The sequence below is a fragment of the Rattus norvegicus genome, chromosome 13 (genome assembly GCF_021556685.1).
Source record: "Rattus norvegicus strain SHRSP/BbbUtx chromosome 13, alternate assembly SHRSP_T2T, whole genome shotgun sequence".
NCBI classification, from domain to species: Eukaryota; Metazoa; Chordata; class Mammalia; order Rodentia; family Muridae; genus Rattus; species Rattus norvegicus.
In genome coordinates, this window is record NC_141546.1 from 40,649,022 (window position 1) to 40,674,644 (window position 25,623).

General features: G+C 43.4%; 1 protein-coding gene across 3 annotated transcripts in view; it reads right to left on the reverse strand.

Moving 5' to 3' along the window:
* Nucleotides 1–25,623, reverse strand: part of Nckap5 (NCK-associated protein 5) — a 901,285-nt gene that overhangs the window by 719,942 nt on the left and 155,720 nt on the right. The window lies entirely within an intron of this gene.

Below are 25,623 nucleotides of genomic sequence, written 5' to 3' on the forward strand. Positions count from 1 at the left end.
ACACTTTGTCCTTTAAATTTTGAAAAATGGGCAGGCAAGATGGTTCAGCAAGCAAAAGGCATTTGCTGACAAGCCTGACAGTTCGATCCCTGAAACTGACCCCCAAAAAAGGCCTTGGACCTCCACAACTCCATGATATATATATGTACATACACACACACACACACACACACACACACACACACATACACACACACACACAAGAAAACCAATAAATAAATTGTTATTTTGTTTGTTTGTTTGTTTAATCTATAGAAGTTCCAGTGGGCACCATCTGGTGACAAAGACCAAAACTCCCAAACCATTTCATGAGCTTCGAATGAAGATATTGAACATTTTTTTTTTGTGATGAAATATGATATTGGGGAGGGGCCCAATTCTGTCAAGGCCATGCAAGACAAGCAGCACACAATATTATGTGATTTAACTTCTTTGCACCATGTTTGAGACATCTCCTAAATTTAGCCATGTCTCAGCTGATGCCAGAGACAGGTTTCTGCGCCTACAGTAAGAATGTTTTGTAAGCTGAACCTTTCATACGTCTGCATTTAAAACCAACCTTCTACAATGTGCAGAGCTGTTTAGAGGATTTAAAGATATTAAAGAAAACATGCAAAGGAAAGGCTTTTTAAAAAAATAAAACTGAGTGAAGTATAAGTTTTGAACTAGTTCCTATCTATCCGGTAGCTCTCATCCAAATCGCACACTGGAGTTATTGCGACTATCATCACCTTTTAGGTGAAAAGCAAAAGGAAACGTGGCTCCTTTGGGCAGAGCTTGCAGAAGCAGGAACTCCCAGGAACACTCAAGTCTCTCTGCTTCCCAACTGAGACAGAGAAGCACCTACCATCGCCCCTCGCCACCAAGTCTTCCGGGAAAGAAGCCTCCTGCCCTTCAACTGAGGTGCAGGTATGCTTTGGTGTGTGTGTGTGTGTGTGTGTGTGTGTGTGTGTGTGTGTGTAAGTAGATGAATGGGACTGATCATGACTACAACCACCAAACCTTAACCCCAGATGATCTTTAGATAAATGAACCTTTCTTCTTCACAAGTTGGTTATCTCAGGTGTTTAGCAAGAGTGATGGAAAGCTAGCCAATGCCACAGTCTTGATGCATCTGCCTGACGCTGTTTCACACAGTGCTCCCAATGACTGTCCGTGGAGGGGGTCGTTGTTCGCACAGAGCTCTCCACTCACTGCTGAACAGGTTCATCTCAGTAATCCTCTCAGAATACAAACATACATGAAGCAAAGGGTGGAATAACCTGGAAAAGCAGAAGTTGGTAGAACAATGTCTTAAGTCTGTATGCTGGCTAATTTTATGTCAGCTTGACATAGGACAGGGTTATCTGAGTGGAGGGAACCCAATTAAGAAAATGCCTCTATAAGACTGGACTGTAGGAGAGCCTGTAGAGAATTTTCTCAATGACTGATTGATGAGAGAGAGAGAGAGAGAGAGAGAGAGAGAGAGAGAGAGAGAGAGCCCAAACCACTGTGGGTGGGGCTATCCCTGGTCTGGTGGTCCTGGGTTTTATAAGAAAGCAGGCTAAGAAAATCTCGGGGAGCAAGCCAGTAAGCAACATCCCTCTGTGACTGCATTAGCTCCTGTCTCCAGGTTCCTGCCCTGTTTGAATCCTGTCCTGACTTCCTTTGGTGATAGACTTTGGTGATTTCCTCCCCAACTTACTTTTGGTCATGGGGTTTCATCATAGCAACTGTAACCCAAATTAACACAGTCTGCATGTTCAAAATGAAATTTTATTTGATTTCAAAGCATTTTAGTCATTAACCTCTTAAGATGAAAAAAAATTCACTCTTTTTTTAATCATTCCTTTTGCCTATAAAATAGTTTGCTCTTATTTTAGGGGTACCTAAAACCAAGTAACAAAAAAGCCCAATATAGGAGCTTCCAGCAGATTTGTGAGTCCTCCCAGCGTGGGAAGCTCATGAACAAGTGTTTGCTGAACTACCAGGAACCCTCACTGATATCAGAAACTGTTTTCTGCTACTGCTACTCAACTTTACCACAAAGATTCAGAGCTCGGTAGGGAAGATTCAGAGCTTGGTAGGGAAGATGGTTGCCGTGCAAGGATCTCCAGCGCCCATGTAAATGTAACCCACTCCTAACTCCAGCCTTAGGATGCCTGGAACAAGCCTGCTAGCTAAATTAACCATATTGGCAGGCTCTGTGTTTGATCAAGAGACCCTGCCTCGGAGAGTAAGGCACAGACCAAACAAGGAAGACTGCCGATATCAATCTCAGGCCTCTACATACACAGGTGAGCACACATGCACAGCCCACTCACAGACACATGAAAAGATGATCTGAAGCTTGTGGGCCCTCGGGCAAAAGCAATTAGAGATAATATATTTTGTAATAAGAATGTGTAGAGGAATTTTATGTCAGAGTCATGGGAAATCAACGAAATATCTGAATGAGATTTTACATACCACAGGAGATATAGTTTCTTCCTAAAATATAAATACTAGATGCAGATATAGCTGAAATTTGAAATAGTCCAACATTTGGGACACTTCCAACAGTGAGAATCTCCTTTTTATAACAGAAAAAAATTGATTTTATGCTGAGAATGTTCTGGATAAGAAAATACAGAAGATTTTGCTAAGAGGCAGCAGTCGTTTATTTTTAATGATGTGACCTGGATTTTTAAATGTTTTGTCCACAAGATCTATGCATGTGCTGGGATCTTAGACTACAGTTCATCTCCCTTCTGCTCTTAGTGTGCACACTGATTTCAGTGACAGAGACTGAACCATGTAATGACCGCATTATACATCATCCAGATCTCACAGCTTTACAGAATGCTCTTTTAAAGGAAAATTATAAAACCCGAAGGCAAGGGACTCTCAAATGTTACATAGCACTGTTTCTTGTGTGCCTGTGCCTGTGAGTCTAAGTGTGCATGCACATGTATGTGTGCAGGTGCAGATGTGTGCATGTGCAGATGTGTGCACTCATGTCCAGTTCAGAGGACAAACACTTCTGTCTTTCCTCAGATGCCATCCACCTGTTTTTGGAGACCAAATCTAGAGCTCACCAAATATGCTAGTCTACCTGCTGGGTGAGTCCTGAGTATCCTCCTGTCTTTGCCTTCCCAGTATTGGCATTACATATATAACTGTACATGCAGATTTTTGACGGGGCTCCTAATGCTAATACTTAGGACCTCATGCATGTATTCAAGCACTTTACTGACTGAGCCGTCACTCGGCCTGCACAGCATAGTCTTTGTTCCCCAGCCTTAGCACCTAGCCACTATGGGAAATTCCCTTCCCCTAGGCATGTGCACTGCAAATGCTGGCAACACGTCTCTGTCTAAGCAGCCCCTGGAGCCCTGAAGAGAGTTATCAAAAGTATAGAAGAGGAACCTCATGGACATGCTCAAAAGATCTAAATATGGCCTCTTGGGCCAACACAAGCCAATCTGAACATCTCCCAAAGACCCAAACAACCTTTGAAGATTAGAAATTTAAAGTCTTGCTTGTTCAGTCCAAGCCTGCCCATAGTCTCCAGGCTAACATTCCAAACTCCAGCACCTAAGCCTCAGGTAATATCATCTCGTGTTATTTTATAATCTCAATCATTAGTTTCTGAATACATTCCAATGCATCCATCAAGCTCAGGAGCTGATCCCTGCTGTACACACTTGTTCTCAGTATAATTGGGCTGACTTAATACAGAGGAAGAGGATAACCTCCCTCATTACATTAATGTAGCCTCTGGTAGTGTTGCTTTTCTAGGAGACGGTCATAGTAAGATTACTGTTTTGTTTTGTTTTGTTTTGTTTTTAAAAAAAAAACTTCTGATGCTATGGTTTTAGCACTATGTCAGACTTTATTTGTTTAAAATATACTTTTGAATTACATTTCTGCTTTGGCTAAAACTTTGTGTATGAGGATGTGTGCGTGTATGTATGTTCAGGTATGTGTGAAAGTACACACTGTGCATGAGAACAGAGAAGGATGTCCAGTGTCCTACTCTATCATTATCTGCCTTACGCCTTTCAAACAAGGTCTCTCACTGGCCTGGAACTCACCACTTTAGCTAGATTGACTGGCCAGCGAGGGCTAGTGATCTGTCTGTCTTCACATCCCCATGGCCAGGATTATAGGGTGTTTCTACACTCAACATCTCATGTGGGCTCTGGGGCTTGGCGGCAGCTGTAGGAAAGAACTGCCCAGGTACCACATGGAGAAAGTCTGCTTGCTCCTGTCTACGTGCCCGTGCTCTAGAGTGTTCCAGAAGGGCATCACCTGCCCTAAAACGCACTGTTTCAGGCTAACCTCAAACTCAGAATTTCTAGGTAGTGAAAGTTGCCAGAGGAAGACAGTCACTTGGAATGGACCTTAAGGTTTACAGCCTAACCATAGCACACTCTCTGATGCAATGTGACCAACTGGCCTCTTCTTCTGCCCTCTGTCCTTCCCCACCATGATGGACTTGCTGTGATGGGCTGTACACCTTCTTAAACAAAGTAAACCCTTTTTTTCCTCCTGTTGCCTTCAGCAGGTCACTATGATGAAAGAACCAGTTTACCTTTTAAGTATGCATGCCTGCATGTGCATAGCCATGTATATGTACCTATGGATGCATGTGCATGGATGTGGAGGGCAGAGGTCAACGTCAGTCATCACATGTCAGATGCAAGTGATTCAGATTTGCGCAGACATGATTACCACCTGGAAGGCTTTTCACAGCACAGGGTTGTAGGTTCAAAAACATCTCTGACTTCCAAACAAGTGTTTGGTACAAATTATACTCTAATGCACCCAGGGTCCTGATCAACATTACATTCGTTATCTGAATTAAGGCAACATAGAGCTGGCAAAATGGCTCAGTTGGTAAAGAGCTTGCTGAGCAAGCATAAAGACCTGAGTGTGATTCCCCAGAAGCGTTTAAAACCGAGGTGTGGTGGCATGTTCACTGGAATCGCAGGGCTCGATAAGGAGAGGTGAGAGGATCCTGGTTCAGTGACAGACCCTGCCCTGCCTCAAGATATAAATTGGTGAATAATGAAGACATCTAACATCAACCTCTGGCCTACACACACACACACACACACACACACACACACACACACACACTCACACACATACATACACAGAAACACACACACATTCACACACACACATACATACACAGACACACACACACAGACACACACTCACACGCAACAGACATACACACACACACACACACACACACACAAACACGCACACAGCACGGGCTGGGGGAGGTGTGTGAAGGAGAGGATTTCAGGATACTAGAAACCTCCCCCTTAGCACTGTTAGCTCTTGAAATGTACATCTCTGCTCACCATCGCTCACAGTGAGCCATCCCCATCTACTGGACACTCACCTATACAACACACTCATGTTGTCATATTTTAGGTACTCAAGACCCTCTCTGCCCAAGTGGGAGCTGCTTAGCTCTTCACATTCTAGTTTCTGTAGAAACTGAAGTGCTGTTAACATGGCTCAGATTTTTTAAATAATCAGACCTGTCATACTGCTGAGGCCCAACTATATAAACACCTATGCACTCTAGACATGTGCAAGAGTTCAAGGTCGTCTGGATAAAGTTAAGTGGACAATTGAAAGGATTTCATTTTTTCCCCAACTTCTTTTAAGGTCCCTTGAGACCTGGGGATTGAAACTTGGGTTTTCATGCTTGTGTAGCAAACTCTTAGCCCTCCAGAAAATTCTTTGTAGAAATGACCAAAAGATAAAGTTCCACACTTTTAGCATGGTCGTGACATCTCAAAGTATTGATGGTGATCTACTGAAAACCCTGAGTTGACTCCTGTCAGTACAGACAAAGCTTCTTCCTCAGTCCAAGGCTGGATGATCAATATGGTGTTGTGATATTAACATATGTCTTTGTCTTCTTCAAAATTTTATTTAGAGCTTATTTAGCCTTGGACGGATCTTTAAATTCTTACCTTTGCTTTCACCTCTACATCTTCCTCCATGTGCACATTATACATTGAACACAGACTTTCATAGTCTCCCAATCCCCACCCTATTGTTCCCCCTGCCCTTCTCAACAATTTCACTTTGACTTTCATGCCTTCAATAAATACATGCAATTCTATGCACCTATATACCATCTAGGAATCACAAATGAGAAAGAAGATATGATGTCTGTCGTCCTGAGACTGGCTCAATTCATTTCTCATGGTTATCTCAGGTTGTATTCAAGTTCCTACAAAAGAGATGACTTCTATTTCAGTCAATGTTCTATTGCTGTGAAGAGACACCATGATCAAAGTAACTCATAAAGAAAAAGAATAATTAAGGTCGTGTTGGGGTTTATATCTTGATTCACATCCAGACAGACCACACCAAACCAACATGGTTCCACATGGAAAGGTTTAATGAGAAAAGAAGAGTAGAAGAGGAGAGGAGCAAAGGCCAGCCATGAGCATGTGAAGGGAAGGGGGCAGGGGAATGGGGAGAGAAGGGACAAAGGGGAGAGGGGAAGAGAGCAGAGAAGAGAAGAGAAAAGGGGAAAAAAAGAGAGGACAGGAGAAGAGGGAGGAGAAAAGGGGAGAGGGGAGAGGGAAGAGGGGGAGAGGGGAGAGGGGAGAGGGGAGGGGAAAGAAGAGAAGAGAAGAGAAGAGAAGAGAAGAGAAGAGAAGAGAAGAGAAGAGAAGAGAAGAGAAGAGAAGAGAAGAGAGGGCAAGCAGGCCCTTTTATAGTCAGGCACACTTGGCTGTTGCCAGGTAACTGTGGGGCAGAGCATACCCGACTGTTGCCAGGTAGATGTGGGGATGGAGCTTAGGCAGAATACCAACAGGCTGGCTTATAGTTCAGAGGTTCAGTCCATCATCATCATGGTGGGAAGCATGGCAGCAGGTGGGCAGATAGCCAGAGAAATATTGACAGCTCTGCATCTGAATCCACAGTCAGCAAGAGCGAGAGAGGGACACTGAACCTAGCTTGGACTTTTGAAATCTCAAAGCCCACGCCCAGTGACACACTTCTTCCAATGAAGTCACACCTCCTGATCCTTCCCAAGTAGGGCCACTCAATGATGACTGAGCATCTAAATGGCCCATTCTTATTCAAACCACCACACCTTCCTTTTGCTTTGTGGCTTAAAGAAAGTCCACAATTCCTGATCTGTTCCTCTGGTTGACTCCATAGTCTAGCTACTATGAACAGTGCTGCAATGAACTTTGCTTGTGAGAATGGTGTGGATTTTCCATACTGCCCTAAATTAGGCATCCCATATTTTTATCCCATGCACTCCAACTATCGTGCCTATTGTTTATGTCCCACCAAGAAAATAATCATTTCTAGAATGTTCTATTATTCTCCTGGCGTTTGGTCAAATCGGAAATCCATTTCTCCCTTCTGTTTTTTTTTTCCCACTCATGTTTCTGTTTACTCATTCTGCCCAGAAGTGAAGACTTACTCAATGCCTAGAGAGTCTTCTATGACTATTACATTCAAAAAATTAAAACAAGAATACAAAATAGAATGAGAAGGTAAGAATCCTTATAGGAAAAGAAAGTCATGAACTTTGAGAAACAAAAAGAAAAATGGGGGTTGATCCAATTTCCTATGTGTGTGAGAGAGAAAGACCCTAGCAAAAGGCAGCTGTTAAGACTTCATATCCATCATGGTTAAAAATCAGTCAAGGCCAAAACATACCATAACTTATTTCTTTAAAACCACAGAAGCTCAGAAGTCTCTGAACCGACAAAGGCAAATCATGCCTAGTGAACCACCTGGGCCTTGGTTCCTGAGTGCTGGTGCCCTAATATCTTGCCTGTTTCTTTGTGTATTTACTGTTCCGTAAGCAATGACACTACCACTCCACAATTCCACATGAAGCCTCACATCACACAAAAAATGAAGGGTCTAACCTGTGGCAGAGCCGGGGAGTTCCCTAATGAACTTCCTTATCCCTTTTAGTCTTTTTATGAGTGGTCTCAACCTGTGAGTCATGACCCCCTTGGCAACACTCCAAAAGTATTTACATTGTGATTCACAACAGTAGCAAGATTACAGTTATGAAATAGCAACGGTAATGGCTTTACACTTGGGGGTCACCACGGCACGAGAAACTGTATTAAGAGGCTGTAGCTTTAGGAAGCTTGAGAACCACTGCTGTATAAGAAAAAGCTTTGTGGTGTGGAATAGCCCAGGGAGACAGGTCATGCCCTGGTATCCTTTCAGAAAAGGAGAAAGAGATGGAGTAGGTGCAACAGTTATTACCCTAGTGGAGCTCCTGAGAGAACTCCCACAGGTGCTCTTATGCCGTCCTCTCCTCTTCATTCTTCCCTGCTTGAAGTAACAGGGAAAGGGTCTACAGTGTGGAAACCAAAAGAGAATGATAGGAGGGCTGGGGAGATAACTCAGTAGGTGAAGTGCTGGCATGCAAGCATATAGACCTGAGTTCAATCTCCAGATCCCACAGCAAAGAAATCATGTGCGAGGGTGCACACTCATAACTGCAGTGCTGGGGAAGCAGAGATACTGGGAGTCCTGGGAGTCAATGGCTAGCCAGCCTAGCTTATTTGGCAAGTTCTAAGTTACTGACAGTTTCTCAAAAAACAAGGTAGACCAATCTGAAGAATGACACCTCAGGTTGTCTTCTGATTTCCATACACATGTGCATACATGTGTATGCATACCTTTGCATATATGTTCACCTATACTAACTGGCATGCATATCTACACACACTGAGGAGAATGGTAAGAAAGAAGATATAAAAAGTGCGGCTGCCGGATGACACCCAAGGCCACAAAAACTGTCATTCTATGGAAGTTCTGTTACACAGGAGAAGAGCAAATCCTTCTGCAAATACAGACCAAGGTATCTTAGGCCTCCTGCGTGAAGGATTGTGTAGTCCCTAACTAATATCATAAATAGTCTGGCTACTCTGAGAATTGGAAGGTGGAGGCAGATCACAAATAAATACATCAGTCTCAAATTGTTTCTTCCTTTTCTGAGCATCGACGCTATAAAGCAAACAATTTCTAAACTGGATCGCCTTATTTTATTTTTTTAACAAAAGTGCGTATTTCTAGAAAATATTGGCCAAAATGGGAATGAGATTTAGCAGTCCTTGCAGATGGTGTACCTACATATTTGACTGCATCGCTTTCAATGGCCAAATAGAAAGTCAACGGAACAGTGGGGTATGTTGCTAGTGGAATGAGGTATTTATATCTCAATTCCTGTCAGGCCTCCGCAGTGTCTCTTCTGGCTCCGCAGTGAGGAGCTTCTCCCCTAGGCAGCCCTGGTAGTGGACCATATTTACGAAAAAGAAGATGCTTGGTCAGGACCTAGGTGCATCCTATTTCACACAAAAGTGGGTCTTGGCTTCCACCGGGAGTTCTGTGATGAGAATGCAGCTTCCGTGAGATAAAGTGGTTCCCCTGGGACCTGCCTGGTGCCAGAGACAACTGGATTAAATTGTTTCTGATGGCCTTATCAGGGCTACAATCTCCATGATCTTTACTAACCCCCAGTAATCATGTAATCATCTATCCATTCCGTAAGTGAACGTATGGTATTTTAAGATAACAGCTTCCGAGGTCTGTAAATCAAGGTAAAATATGACCTTCAGGAGTCCCTTCTCTTGGGGAGACACTGAATCCCACCACTGAGGGTAATTTCCATTTGATCTTTCAGGAGCGATACCCACAGAAACAGCTGCGCTGTATCCAAGGTAGCATAGCAAAGTAGCTTCCCTCCACCCAGATTAGCATGGGGTGCTCTAGAAAGATTCTAGATGTAGGACTGGGGAGATGGCTCAGTTGATACAATGCTCTCTGAATCCGGATCCTCAACGCTTACGTTTCTTTATTGTCCTGTGTGTATGTGCATTTGTGATAGGTATGTGTGGTGAACAGGTGTGTGTGTGTGTGTGTGTGTGTGTGTGTGTGTGTGTGTGTGTGTGTGTGTAGATGTCTGTGTCTGTGAACTCAGAGACCAGCGGGAGATACCAGGTTTCCTTCTTTATCCCCCAGAGACAGCATCACAGGGGGATACAGGTCTGAGTAGCCAACCCTGCCTTTATGCCTGGGTGCTGGGATCAGCACTGTTTTCCTCAAGCTTGCACAGCAAGTGTTCTTACTCACTGAGCCACCTGCATCCTCCCCCTAAATTTTAAAGCCATCCCCTAAGCACCAAGTACAAGCTAAGAATGTGAGGAACAGAGATGCCTTGAACATCCAGATGCTGCAGATGTGCAAAGTCGGTTAAAGGCTTGGAGAAGACCGCAGGATCAAGGCCATCCAACAAAAATAGCTGGAGCCTGGAGTGGGGGATGGGCTACCACCTCATCCCTTGCTATGCACTTGCCTTCCAAATCTACAATGTGACAGAGGAGTTTGGTTAAAAAAAAATACCCCAGGGAGAAAATAAACTCCTAAGAGGGGAAATGCAGTAACTTTTATTGGTAAGACTGGTGGGTCAAAGTAAATGGATATAGAAAAGGAGTCTCAGAAATCAAGAATACTAAGCTCCTTGATGTTGTCAAGGTGACATCTGGAAATAAAAGAATTTCATCTCTACACAGACGCATATCAAGAAAAACAATAAATCTTTCAAATGGGAGCTAGGGAGATGGCTTGATTGGTATAGTATTTGTCATGCAAGTACAAGGGCCTGGGTTCCATGCCCAGAGTCCCAATGAGAAAATCTGGGAGTGCTGGCATATACGTGTAATCCCAGCACTGAGGACAGGGACACTGAAGGATCTGTGGGGCTCACTGGCCATCCAGCCTTGCCTACCAGAGCCAGTAAGAAATTCTATGTCAAAAAATATGGTGGGTGGTACCTGAAGAACAATATCTGAGGTTGACCTCTGGCCTCCATACACAAATGCACTGCACATATAGAAACATACATGTACACACACACACACACACACACATACACACACACATACCTCACACATGTACTACATATGACTGATATGAGCCCTCTTCTCTAGGAGACCCTGAGGGCCACTGCCTTGTGAAATCGGAAGATATGTCACATGAACAATTGCATACTCAAGTATACATGTTGGCTTTAACACACGTGCATGTATGTGCACACATGAGCACTTGCATACTATAGTGCACATGTGGGAGCACTCGTACACATATATCTACAAACATACACACAACACATATCGCGCTTAAGCAAAAGTTAATTTTTAATATAATTAAAAATAATTTAATAATACTTTAATTAGGAATAAAGACTTACTGGTCAATAAGAAGACTGGGAGAAAAAGGGCTATTCAGAACTGACAGGCAGTCTGATGATTTCTGGATTGCCCTCTGTCTGAGGAAGAGCCCTCTATTTTCTTCCCTTCCAACACTAACCAGAAAATTAGCCCATATGTATTTAACCACCCAATATGGTTCTGTTCTTAGTTACTCTCTTTGCTATTCGGCAGAGCTCTAAATCGCTCACTTACTGAGCAGATCACAGGAAAGGCTGAAATACACTCATTAATGAATCATTGTATCGCCTGAGGTCTGCTCACAGCTACCTGATTTTAGAATTAATGATGGAATAAATCTTAAAAGGGAAGCCAACATAATTTAATTCTATCTATGCATATTACCAATTTGAGCAGTATATTCTTACCCTGGTTTTGCCATAAATATCTTATTACTACTAAGTACCCAGGGGGCTAAAAAATATCCTACCAATATACTTCCTATTATGAACTTAAATGGAATTAAATTTTAATTTGCACTTTTTAGCATAGAATAATTGAAGCTCATTTGCAAGAATGACACTTAACATGAGAAGATATGTCTGAAACACAAGCCAGGAAAAAAAAATGTCATTTAACTTTTAACTAGAACCGCCCCCCACAAATTACAAACTACTAATACATTAAATATTTTTTCTTTAAGCAACTAGTTAAGCTAACAATAGCTGAAAGGTGTAATCTTGAGCAGAACAAGACTTTTTTGTTAGAGGAAAATACCCTCTTGCAGGTATGTTTATTCTGGGAAAAATATTTTCATATATTACTAAAATTGAAGGTAACAGCCAGAATTTCATAAATACACGAAATACAGAATACAAAGCATTTATGCCACTGCCAGTACTGTTGGTTATTTCCATGTTGAAGAGAAAAAGGCATTTCCTTTGATATGACAGATATGGACTGGATTAAAAGTTGCTCTAATCTTTAGCTGTGGGTCTCTGCATCTGTGAAGCCTCTCTCTATGAGTATAGTAAAATATCATTAGGAGTCATCCCACTGACTTACTTTTCCATTTCTGTTTGGTTCCATCCTGGGTCTCTGGACTCTGGGCAGTGTCAGGGATAGGCTCTCTTACCACATGGGTCTCAGGCTGGACCAGTCATTGGCTGGCTACTCACAAAATTCCTGCCACCTTTATCCTAGCGTATCTGGTAGGCAGGGCAAGTTGTAGGACAAAGGTTTTGTAGCTGGGTTCATGCCCTAATCCTTCCACTGGAAGTCTTGCTTGACGACAGGAGGTGGCCAGTTCAAGTTCCATATCCCCATAGCTAGGAGCCTTAGCTAGGGACGCCCTCAGATTCCATGGAATTTCCATTGCACTAGATCTCTAGCTCAGCCCAGTGATGCTGCCTGATTCCAGTTGTCACCCCCGATACTCTCTCCCTCCATCCCCCCATACTTGATCCCTCCTGTTCCCATCCCGATCCCCACCCTGTCCAGACCCTTCTCCCAATACCTGCAATGTCTACTCTGTCTCCCCTTCTCCTTGAGATTCACACACTCCCTCCCTTGACCCCCTCCTCGTTACGTAGCTTCTTTGGGTCTGTGGATTGTACCATGCTTATGCTTTACTCCATGGCTAATATCCACTTATAAGTGAGTACAAACCTTGCTGATCTTTCTGGGACTGGGTTACCTCACTTGCAGAGCTTGGGGAATTCCATGCAAGAGGAGGAGGAAGAATTATAGGAGCCAGAGGGTTAAGGACACCACAAGAAAACACACAAAATCAATTTATCCAAGCCCATAGGGACTCACAGAGACCAAACTGCCAACCAGGAGCCTGCATGGGACTAACCTAAGTCCTCCATGCATGTGTTACAGTTGTGGAGCTTGGCCTTCTTGTGGGACTGCTAACAGAAGGAGCAGGAGCTGTCTCTTCCTCTGTTGCCTGCCTGTAGGACCCTCTTCCCCTACTGGATTGCCTTCTCCAGTCTTAATAGAAGAGGAGGTACCTAGTCTTATTGCGAGTTGATATGCCATGGCTGGTTGATACCCATTAAGACTGGTCCTTTTCTGAAGAGGAACATGAGAAGGAGTGGATGGGTTTGAAGGAGAGCGGAGATGGAGGGAAGAGACTAAGTGGAGAAGAGGGGGGTAAACTGTAGTCAAGATGTAAAATAAATAATATTAAAATTAAAAAAGATGCTTTGCAATGTTTTTAATTACATATTTTACTGACTATGTGCATGTGTGTGTGTACTGCACATACACATATAAACATGTCTTGGGGCAGCCAAGGTTGGGCATGGAGATCTTTCTCTATCAGTCTTACCTTCTGAGACAAGCTCTCATCCAGCCTGAAGCCCTGATGAGCCAGACTGCTGGCCAATGAGCTCTGGATCTCCCTGTCACTTTTTCCTCAGTGCTAGGGTTATAGTATGGGCACACAAAGCTACATTTTATGGGTGGCAGGCACACAAACTCAGGCCCACATGCTTGTGTAGCTATCTCCCAGCCTCTAGAGCTGATTTTGGGTGCTAGCCATCTCATCTACAACACAGAACAGCAGGACACTACAGCATAAGAGAGCAACTCCACGGAATCTGCTGTTTTCTTTCTCATCCATGGGCTATATTTTCCTTTGTGCTTTGTAATTTTGTTGTTGCTGCTGCTGCTGCTGTTGTTGTAAATAAATATTCTTGTTCTAAAAGAATATATGGCTCACCTCCTATAATAATTTTGTTGTTGAGTCTTGAGCCCGGCACTGGAGTTGAATTTTTTTCTTCAAAGAAGAAACATTTGTTTTAGTCCTCCAAATTTTTAATTAAATTATTTTTTCAAATTGATCCCCAGAGGCTCTGGTCTGTTTCTTGGTGGATCTAACACCAGCTATTTTCATTCTGAGACCATAGCCCTTTGAAGAAGTGACCATGAGGAGCCTCTGGATTTGATCTTAGTTCATATCCTATTTTGCAGGTACCAGAGTAGATACATAGCAGACTGGTAGAAGGCTTTACATGTCTGGGTACCTGTCTGTCTCTTGAGGTCTTGCTACTTCATCTCCACCCTTTACAGGTTCCTTGATTTCAAATTGACATTTTGATTAACAACCATGAAATTTATTTAAGAAAGATCATGTAACCTGGGCCCATGTGGGCTCACAGAGATTGAATCCCCAACCAAAGAGCAAACATGAACTGGACCTAGGCTCCCTACACACATGTAGCAGATGTGCAGCTTGGTCTTCATGTGGATCACCTAACAATTGGAGCAGGGCTGTCTCTGGCTTTGTTGCCTGTCTTTAGCTCCCTTTCCCCTAACTGGGCTGTCTGTCTGGTCTCAGTTGGACAGAATGTACTTAGTCCTGATGTGACTTGGATGTGCAAGGGCCAGATGTGCCATGTGAGGTAGGGACGGGGAGGAGAAGAGAGAGGAGGGGAAAGAAATGTGGGACTGGGAGGAGAGGAGGAAAGTGGATGTAAAGTGAATAAAATTAATGAAAAAAAAAGAGATCATAAGAAACATGAGCATTAGAGTCACTAACAAGGGTTTTTAGCCCCTCTTAGGTGTTCCATGGCTGTCAAGTCCAAAGCCCTCCTCCCTGCAGCACTCCTTACGATCCACGGGATCTGCCCATCTGACACTCTGATGCCATGGTGCTTTCTCAAGTCTCCTGATACTCTCTTCCACTTGCCTGTCCCTGAACTTGTCACCTGCTTTCCTCTCTGCTCTCGACTCCTCCAGGTGCCTCAGGCTCTCGTCCTCATGCACATAATAATCTTCCCCCTAATGGAGCAGTTATGACAGCAGATTCTTTACTGTGCCCCTCTTGCATAGAACCACTACACCAAGAACATAGTCGAGGCTGGCACTAAACTAATTAGGTAGCAGAGGATGATGCTGAACTTCTGATTTTCTTGCCTCTTCCTCCTGAGGGCTGATAGGACCAGCCACAGGACCCAGTTTATGGGAGACTCGGGCTTGAATGTGGGCTTTGTTCACATAAGGCCAGCACTATGCCAAGAAGCCCCAGTCCCAGCCCTCAGAACTCTTACTTCATCTGCAGTAAGGGGAGTTCAATGGTCTTCTTACCCACTTTGGTGATCTATAATGAGACATGACTAGAGTTCCTCAAGCACTATTACCAGTTATGTGGTAATTTCCAGCCCTTTTCTAACATCCTCCAAAGACCCTTCCCTGCTGCTGGCCCTCTCTTATTGGTTCTCCTTCTGAGTAGTCCATGGCCAATGCTGATGTCACCAAATAGCTCTCTTGTCCCTCCATCTGCATTTTATGTGAACTCAGGAGCAATAACTCGCTAGCATCAACAGTGAGCCACAGGCCTGCCGCGTTTACTGCCCCCCTGCTTTGCCTAACGTTTCTGACTTGGTACTATATATTATTAATAGTCGCTGTGTACAATAAAAGAAAATTAAGTGTTTGTTTTGTTTAGGCTTCTACCACTTTACCTACAGCCCTTTTCCATTTCATTTGCACATAAATGAGCATTTGCTCCATTTTTTTAGATGCAAATCGGGTTTTAACTTTGCTAATCATATGGTTTCCTTTCTGGGAGCTTCCTGGGCTGGCTTCCTTGCTACTCCAGAGGAAGAATGTGGATTACAGCAGATGAAGGAATAGCCATGAGCTTCCTGTCTCCCTTTTGTGATTCGCTAATTGCTGATTTTTGCAGAGAAATTATCTTTGAAATTCAGTGGTCCTCCAAGCATCCCTTGAAAATTCCAGGAGTTCCAAAGTCCAATTTCAAGCAGAAGTCCAAGGTCTACTTTCAAATAATTTTCTAATAAGTAGTTTACAACAACTGCTTGGGACTGTGTCAAGAAAGGCATGAGGACTCCAGAAAACCAAGCAGAATGGACCGAGGACCAGCATGATAGAGCCTCGCTTCTCCATTTGTAGTGCGTGATAACCCAAGATCCACAAGATGGTTTCATTCTAGGGTTTCTGCCCTCTCTGCTGCCACCCCAGTGACATCCTTTAAATGAAGTGTTCTCTCTGTCTTGAAAAGACCAATTAATATTTCGCATGGCAAGAACTCCTCCATTCCTGAGTGGGCTATTTCTAACTTGATTTATAGGTTGATGTTTAAATGTGTAAAAGCTTTTGTAAGGCAGGTTTTCAATCGATTAAGGAATCTAGTTTCCCCCCAAGTCTTTCTTTTTGCATCAGATATTACCTCTGAAAGCTTACTTCCCAAGATTTATAATCCAATCTCTGCGGCCCGTTACCCATACGTCTCAGCGTGCGCCCCACTGGACCAAGTTTGGGGATTTTAGACCTGCATTAACATGTGGGGTGGCTGTGAATGGCACCTGTGTGCTTTTATTTCCCAGCTTCCTATCATGGGGTTCTGGGTCACAGGAGACCTCAGCCTGTTCACCTGGCCATAATAAATACGAGAACTCTGGAGCTTCAGAAACCTCACAGCTCCAACCACAGATTACTGTGACTAGAAAACCAGGCAAGGTTCAATAAAACCATCTCCATGAAGTGAAGTAAGGTTAAATCCAAAGCAGATGACAGACAAAGATGTGGAGTACCTCTCAAATAATACCAGACCATCTGAAATATTGCTCCCTACCCATCTCTTCTGTGGAGGCAAGAGAGAAAGTGGGGAATGATGGGGCCATGGGAAAGGAGACCCTCAGCCCAGAGTCTGGATGGAGCCTCTCACCAGCTCAGAACCAAGAACCCCAGCACAATTAACGCCATTTGACTAGGGCCTTTGTCCAGTCCCACCTGTAAACGTGCCTTTGCTTTCTAGGCCTCTCCCCAGAAGCCTCCTTTTCAGAAGAAGACTTGTCTTAAGTATGACTCTGGAGGTTCCTGGTTTTATCACAATAGTAACGCCATCCAAGGTACTTCCAGAGTCAAACTAAAATTTAAAAAAAAAGAAAAAAGAAAAAAATTGGATTTTTTTTCTTAGTAACTCTTTAAGATGTAACTTGAGAGTCACCAAAATGGCCTGTGTGGCTAATGCTCAGACACTAATTGAGGTTCTCCCTTGAGGAGCCTGTACCCACACTGAGCCATGTCTTACTCTTCCCCAATTATCTTTCTCTTAACTCCAATGTTTAAAATCTTCATTAAAACTTGTCTTTTATTAAGCGTTTATTGCTTCAAAAAAGTCTGCTAACATGTCGTTCAGTGACTCGGGTTGCCACTCCCACGTGCACGCTCTCAGGTAACCGTTATTCTTTCCCTGAGCGTTCTCTCTACATGTGACAAAGCCGGGCTCTACTTCATACTGGGCCATCCCGAAAAGCTTTCCCATGTCAAGGCCAAGGATCCAGTTTTGCCTGAATTGGGATCCCCAAAGGCTTAAGGCAACATCTCAGAGTACTGAAGAAAACAGCATGGATCTGTGACCCTGTTCCTCACATCACCCTTTCCTACCTCTGACAAGGTAATACAGAAGCAATTAGTTCAATTAGACTATTACAAGAATAGTCCCAACACAAAGAAGGTCAAAGGTAGAAATTAGCTCCCTAGCTTCCTCTCTCTCCACTTCTCTTTATGTGTGTATATATATATATATATGTATTTGTATATGTGTGTGTCTGTATGTATGTGAGAGAGATGCATGTACATGTGATGTGTGTTATGAGAGATGCATGTACGTGTGTATGTGTGTGTATGTGTGTGTGTGTAAAAGTGAGATTTGCATGTATGTGAGGGGGTGGTACATGCCCATTTATAGAGAACAGATGACAACATTTGGTACCCTCCCACTTTTTACCTTATGCCTTAGACACAGGGTCTCTCCCTGTGCCCGGAGCTAGGCTGACAAGCAGCAAGCCCATAGATGTTCTTATCTTTGCCCATGCAATCCTGGGTTACAGGTTCGCATGACTATGCCTAGTGTGTAGATGGATCTGAACACAGGTCCTAATGCTTGCTCAGAAAACACTCTTACCCACAAAGCCATTTCTGCAGCCCCGGTCTTACATTCCTTTTATTCTTATTTTCTAGTGATGTACATCTTTAAAAAAATCTGTTAAAGAATGAAATAAAGGAGAATTTATGGGAGGACAAAAATGGAGGCAGACTCTCCTTTAGGCCACAAATACAGTGTTTCATTCCACACACCAGAACATGTTTGAAATGGACTTCCTCAGTGACATGTAACATAGGTGGATGTCACGACAGTCAGAGGAACTGAATTGAGCACCCAGAGTCCATGAGAAAGCATGGCTGAGGCAGCATGTGTCTGCAGCCCTAGTGCTATAGGAGGAAAGAAGAGTCCACAAAGCTAGGTGGTGAATGGATCTGGCAGAACTGATGCTTCCCATTCAATGAGAGAATCTTTCTCAAAAGTAAAATGGGAAGGAAATGAGGAAGACACCTGGTATTGACCTCTAACCTCCATACATACAGGCACACATATACATGGCACACATGTACACACATGTGGACACACACATACACACACACACACACACACACACACACACACACAAGAAAGACAGGGGGGAAAGAGGGAGAGGGATTAGGAGATTGATTTCCTGCTATGAAACTTCAGATTTCAGCCTTACTTTCCAAAGATTATCTGGACCAGTGCATCGTCTTCGCCTGTCTCTCAATATGAGCGAGGCAGAGAGATTCATGCCAGTGAATGAGTAATGATATCAGTATTTCCTTATCACAACTCCAGGAAATCTCGAACACACACAGCATTAATCATAGCATGTGGAAAGGAGATTTACACACAACCTCAAACAACCGAATCTACACATTTGCTATTAAAAACAAACAAACAAAAAAAAACTACCATAAAACTAGAAAGTGAAAGAAGAAAAGATAAATTATTCACTGTAATTAACAAAGTCACCCCAGAAAATTCCTCTTCGCTCCTGAAATGCCTCAGCCTTTCTGACTGGAGATTTACAGAATTCACAAAGCCAAAAGTACTCAAATTAACTTATGTAGGCAGTATCCTGACTCCTGAAGGGTCTTTCCTAAGAGGGGAAGTTCTCGTTAAAGGCATCTGACCTCTTGTCTCAGGAAAGATGCCAAGGAGTAGAACACAACGTCAGCTCCCTTTCGTCTTCCACTAGGTATTAAAACACGGGAAACAGTAAACACCTTGGGGTTATTGCAGCTTTCTCTCCACTACACAATACAACGTCATGACCTGTTGTTAGGCTCTGCATTAGCCTGGGTCCCTCAGTTCTGATCGCAGGGAATCACACCCGGGCCATAATAGATAAAGGCTCTGCTGTTCTCCACATGTGAGAACCTTATCAATGGCAGCTGGCATGAAGTCACACGGCACAGTCCGCCATTCCACCTCCTTTGGATTCGCTTTCCCAGAGACACTAAACCCTAGTGCCTCTGAACAGCTCTTCATACATTATTCCTGCAAGAGCCCGTATCAATCAGCATAAGGGGAAAAAAAATGAAAGGAAATCAAAAGGTGAAATTATACCTTAAAATGTTTAGAAAGAGACAAATACCTTTTACCCACCTTCCCCATCACCTTATCGAGGTCTGGTTCTCTTACAGAACATGACCTTCAGATCAAGGGCTAATAACTTCCTAATGGAAGCATATCCGCCTTCTCAAGCCCCCTTCATTAGTCTGCCTCGCCTCTTATTTATTTTCTTCTTATAGTTTTACTCTTGAGCTGTTTGCAAATTTCATACATGTATCTAACGCAAGCGTCAAGACATTTTTTTCCCCAAGTACTTTTGAACCCCACGATGTCCTTTACCGAGAAACTGAAGGTCGAGTTAAACTGTCTTAGTAACTATACTCAGACGTAATTCTACTTCCCCAGAAGAACACAGCACAGGGCATAGTAGTAACAGTGGCCAGGCCTCTGTAGGCCAGCTCTTCTTGCCGTGCGCTCAAGGTTGACAAACTGACTGTTGTCCTTGGTGTGCCTCGTGGAGCTCTTCACCCGAAGAACCCCTGGCTGACTTGTTTCTAGCTTGCATACCTGCTCTCTCTGCCCCTGGAGCTTCCACATCTCCCACCTCATTACTTGGTTTTGCATGACCCTTGCAGAACAGTGATCTTTATGAGCCTGTTACTCATCAGCACATGCAACAGCAGAACGATAGTTTTCTTTTTTCATGGTGACTACCCCCCACCTCCCCCCCCCCCACCCCACGCCGCTGCCCTTACCACGGTGAGGAACCTGCATGGTCAGGAGCTGTCCTGCTCATATCAGTAGCAACCTTTGCAATATGATATGAATTCTTTAGCTTTATTCTTGACATGTTTCCTTGCATGACTTTCCCCACTTAGAAACGAATGCCTTAAAGGCAATGAGTGACCTCTGCTGCTTTCTTAAATCACCCCTCCATAGACAGTGCAACCCTGGCTTATCAGTCAGTGACCCTGTTCACCAGAACTGGAACTTAGCCCTTCTGGGCAACTTTTTCCAATTCTCATTTCTTATCATCACCAGGGAAGGATCTCACCACCTTTCCTGCCATCTCAATAGGCAGGGCATGAACTGGAATCTTGTAGGACAGTCGGGTTACTGTTCTGTCCCAGTAGACGTCACAGCAGTTAGGAAGAGCAAGTACTGCTGACAGGTAAACTAGCAAAGGCTTCTGATAAGGCTGGCAGGGTTGGATAAGGGATGACACGTTGTCATAAGAGATGCTTCCTCCGTGATATGGCACTTGCTTAGCATGCAAGACTGGATTAAGTCCTCAGCACTGGATAAAATTAATTAAGTAGATTGAAATTATTATCTCAAACGGGGCTAGGGCTATAACTCTGCGGCACAGCACTTGTCCGGAGTGTTAACAAGACTCCTCACATTGGACAAATATATCAACCGAAAAGAAAGAGATCTGTTTCGGCTCACATCTTTGGTGGTTTTAGCACAAAGTCAGGCATTGTCTCTGTGCTGGGTGCAAGGACGTAGAGAAGTAAAGCTACTCAGACCACAGCAACTCAACTCCAAGCAAGATGCAAACAACAAACAGAGAAGAGCCTGGGACAAGATTCAACTTGGAATACCACTCTCCTGCCCGGAGACTTATTTCTTCCAGCTAAATGCCAATTTCTAACACTTCCAGATTTCCCCACAGGACTGCCACCAGTGAAGGACCAAGCCCTTAGTATAGGAGCCTTCTGAGATACATTTCACTTCCAAACATTTGTGCTCAAAATTCGTAAATCCTGAATTTTAGTCACAAGCATTGAAAAAATAAATTTCAGTTCTTTAGCATTCCTATCTTACAAAAAAAGACTAAAGTCTTAAGCTGAATCTCAAACTTAATGAGATCCATAAAGCTTTCCTTAGCATGTACAAGAATTTTGAATTTAATCCCTAGTACCACAAAGCAGACAAAAGAGCACATGAAAATCTCATAAACATAAGTCAGAGAGTTACTAAATGTGTAAACAGATCACATACAAGATTTTATCAAAACATGTTAGGTTCTGAAAAGTTCACCTTTTAGACAGGAAGCTGACCAGATCCAACATTACCATGGGGAAGAGCAGGCCAAACATTTGAAGATTAATTTTATTTTATATCTTATTGTATTCATTTGTGAATGGAGGTGTGCACTTCATGGCACACATGGGGTCGTCAGAGGACAACCTGCAGGACTTGGTTCTTTCCATTCATCATGTGTGTCCCAGAAATTTAACTTCGGTTATAAGTTTCAGAGTCAAATTACCTTCTGAGCCTTTTACCCTCATTGAAATCTGTATTTTTAACAATATAATATATAGATTTTTTTTAAAGTTCCTCTAGTTCTGTTGAGAGAGAGAGAGAGAGAGAGAGAGAGAGAGAGAGAGAAGGGAATAGTGGTCAAGTATATAATAAATGGTTCACAAAAGTTCACAAAATATGCATGATTCTTTTTAAGATTTTAAGTTAACCTATATTGAAATATAAGTTCTGTGAATCCATATTATCTATTGGATCAAAAGGGAAGTATTACACACACACACACACACACACACACACACACACACACACACACAGGCATATATGATGGGTCCAGCTAAATGGCAAGACACTCAAACATCTAATAACATTATCAAATGTGCCCTGAAAAGGAAACAATATGGCAGACCCCGTCAAGTGGTAGGAATTCTCAGTGCTCCTGATAATGCCCGCCTGCCATGATGCAGTGCCTAGATCCATCCAGCAACCCCGTGGTAACTGCCTGGGCACCTCTGAGCCTTGCCTAGACTCTCACTTACCACCTCTCCAAGACCATTAACTTCCATTGTTTTCCTTTAGAAGCTCCTAGGACAGCAGAAGAATTCTCAGAGGAGTAACTTCCAGGCAAGGAGCTGAAGAGTAGGTAAAGAGTCCTTTACCCACGAAATCACTTCCACCTCTCTATTACAGCTCATGCATGTATGTGTTAAGTATGTATGTATGTATCTATCTGTGGATTATGTATGTATCTATCTATCATGTATCTATCATCTGTCTAGATCCATAGCTAACACACTCTTTCTCTTTCTCTTCATTATTTGCTCCTCTCTCCTCCTTTCCTCCCTCCATTCTCCCTCATACAATGGCCTCTTACGGGGCCCAGGCTAATATTGGACTCACCATGTAGTCTATGATCTTGACCCTCCTACCTTCCTCCCTTTCTGCTGGGATTACCAGCATGAGGACTACACACTCACAGCTTTTTCTCTCTGTTTTCCTTCCTTTTCTCTCTCTCTTTCCATCCTCCATGTTTCCATAAGCTCCCTATCTATGACGTGGTTCCTCATACATACATTGTTTCTCCCTAAAAAGCAATGGTTTTTTCTAAATTCTACATCTCAGATTCATCCAGAAAAATCTAGTATATCATCTGTTCCTGGCTAATTCCAAATCTGTTATCTTTCCCTGTCATGATTTCACCAGATGAGGGAGTCTAGCTCATTAGTTAATATCTCACATAAGTAATGCTAAAGAATTACTCAGACAAACTTGAGACTTGGCCCTCAACAGGCTCTCTTAACAGGAGCACTCTAAGTCTAGCTGATCAGAAGCCAAACAGAGCATAAAAACAAACTAAGGAACTTAAAAACGAATCCAAGTTTCCCTCTCCCTCACTGGGTGTGTTTCACACACTGCGGGTTACAAAACAAGTCTTTAAAACTGTGGTAATACTACATAAAAGAAAATTAAGTTTTCTGGTTTTCTGCAAGGGTGGAGAACAGAGGAAGAAAAATTTGTAAGTGTGCATATGTATCTGTGTGTGTGCCTGTGTATGTCTGTATGTGTCTGTGTGTGTGTGTCTGTGTGTATTGTGTGTGTGCCTGTGTCTGTGTATGTCTGTCTGTGTGTGTGCATGTATTTGTGTGTGTGTCTGTGTTTGTCTGCACGTGTCTATGTGTCTGTGTGTCTGTGTGTGTCTGTGTATATCTGCATATGTCTATGTGTGTCTCTGTGTCTGTGTCTCTGTGTGTCTGCATGTGTCTATGTGTGTCTGTGTGTCTGTGTGTGTCTGTGTGGCATATCTGGGTGCGTCTGTATGTGTCTGTGTATGTACAAGCTGAAGAACAAATTCATTTCTCACTGGCCTGGAACTTGTCAAAGGAGGGTCAGTGAGCATCAAGAAGGCACGTGCCATGTGTCACCACCTCCCCAGCACTGAGTTTACACATGCACACCAGCATGCTGACCAGCTTTTGTGCATGAGTTCTGAGGAGCAATCTCGTGTCCCTATGTCTGCAAGATAAGCCATGTCCTCACCCCTTTCTCTCTCAAACCAGAATCCTGACCAGGTTTATGTTTCAATAGCGGTCTCAGAAGTAGGGCTTGGTGGGCTGGAGAGCTGGGTGAGAGGTTAGAGCACACACTGACTGTACCTGCAGAGGGCCCGAGGCTACATCTCAGCCCCCTCACCCTCACCCCCACATCAGGCAGCTCACAACAACCCATAACTCAAGCTCTAAGAGAGATGACCTCAGTGGGCAGCCACAGTCACATGTGCACACTCCCATACTGACACACACACACTCAAACGCACAGACACACGCCTAATAAATAAAGATATGAATAAAGATAGGACCCGTTCTTTGGGTAGATCCTGAGGTGTTCTAGACTGTGGCTTCCAGAGCAGGTGACAATCAGAACTGACTAGGTGGCTGTGAGACTGAAAGAAGACTCCAGGATGCCACTCCAAACCTACTGAAGCAGAAACTTGTGAGCCAAGTTTCTCTAGTGACTTTGTAATCAGCTCAGCTTGAAAAGCCATGGCTAATGTTTGGATAATGTCCTATGATGCCTTAGCAGTTAACGTTTTAGTGCCAGTGGTTATAACTTTGTCCTGTTAATTTCCTTTTGAGTTGTCTTTCAGAAAAAGAACAGAGATAGTTAATGACCATAGCCATTATTTTGTCTGAATCCTTCATTTTTAAAAATAATGCAGTCATTCCTCTTTGAGAAAGAAGCCTGGCTAGCCTAGAACTGAATGTATAGAAGAACATGACCTTGAACTTATGGTCTTCCTGTGTCTACCCAAGAAGGCCTACCTGCTAAGGCCTGGACTATAGGCATGTACTACAATTGCCTATATATATTGCTGAGTATGGAGTCTGGGACTTAATGTGTGTTAGGCAAGGCCTCTACCAACTGAACTATGTCCTTAGCCCTGAAAAGGCCCTTTGGCAAGTTCAAGTAGGAGCCAGGGCTCTGTGGATGCTGTAGTTCTGGAAGGTTTCCTATCAGAGCTGCACCACCCACAAAGCATACAGACAAGAAGCCTAGAGGAAGATGGGATGCTATTTCCATTCTGACTGAATCACCAGAATTGAGTCAGAGAGCTGGAAAGGACCAAGCAATGACCATCTGGCCCCATCCCTGTCTCCATGTGGTTCTGATTTATTTCTAGAATTTCAAAGCAGAGAGTGCACTGTTGGGTTTGCATCTCCCAGTGGTGAGTGAATTCTTCCATAGGGACGCCTGGTGCTGCTCTCAGTGCAACATGCCCTGATTCTCAATGAAGGATAAGGATGCTCCTCCTGGATGTCAACTTGATAAAGCTTGAATTGCCTGAAAGCTTAGACCAAGGACTGTCCTAAGGGATCAGACTGGCCTGGGGGCATATCTGTGGGGGACTATCAGCTTGTACATTTATGTAAGCAGGGCCAGTTTACTTGGGGTGGTAGCATTCCCTGGCAGATGATCCCTCGACTGTGTAGCAAGCTAGCCAATCATGAGCCTGAAAGCTAGCTACCAAGCAGCATTCCTCCATGGTTTCTGCTTTAGGTCCCTGCCCTGACTTCTACCAATGGTAAACTGTGTCCTAGAATTGGGAGCCAAGTAAAAGAACAGAGATAGGTAATGACCTTTTTGTCTCTAAAGAGCTCCTGATCAGAGGGTGTCTTATCACAGCAACGGAATAAAACTAGAATGAGGTTTGTGTTTGTTTTTGCTTATCCCCCATCTCTGACGCGTTCCCTAGAACCAGAAAGCTTAAGA